The 362-nt window shown below is 60.8% G+C and overlaps 1 long non-coding RNA gene across 1 annotated transcript in view; it reads left to right on the forward strand.

Moving 5' to 3' along the window:
- The first annotated feature begins 159 nt into the window (after positions 1–159).
- LOC108444735 overlaps positions 160–362 on the forward strand; it is a 645-nt gene continuing 442 nt past the window's right edge. The window contains exon 1 of the long non-coding RNA XR_001859396.1: positions 160–345. This is a non-coding gene — a long non-coding RNA (uncharacterized LOC108444735). The remainder of the gene's footprint in view (positions 346–362) is intronic.

A 362-nucleotide genomic window follows, 5' to 3' on the forward strand; every position in this document is an offset into this window, starting at 1 on the left:
GCCGGGCTTTGCTCCCAATCCCAATCCCAGCCCCAATCCAGGCTGGGCTTTGCTCCCAATCCCAATCCCAGCCCTGATCCAGGCTGGGCTTTTCCTCCCACCCTCCGAAAAAAATCCGCGTTTTCCCCCCCCCAAATTCCAGCCCCAATCCAGGCCGGGATTTCCCCTGTGCCCGATCCCGTTCCCGATCCCATTCCCGATCCCGTTCCCGATCCAGGCCGGGATTTCCCCTGTGCCCGATCCCGTTCCCGATCCCATTCCCGATCCCATTCCTGATCCAGGCCGGGATTTCCCCCATTCCCGATCCTGTTCCCGATCCCATTCCTGATCCCATTTCCAATCCAGGTCCCGATTTCGGCCAT

Source organism: Corvus brachyrhynchos, unplaced genomic scaffold (genome assembly GCF_000691975.1).
Source record: "Corvus brachyrhynchos isolate BGI_N302 unplaced genomic scaffold, ASM69197v1 scaffold2812, whole genome shotgun sequence".
NCBI classification, from domain to species: domain Eukaryota; kingdom Metazoa; phylum Chordata; class Aves; order Passeriformes; family Corvidae; genus Corvus; species Corvus brachyrhynchos.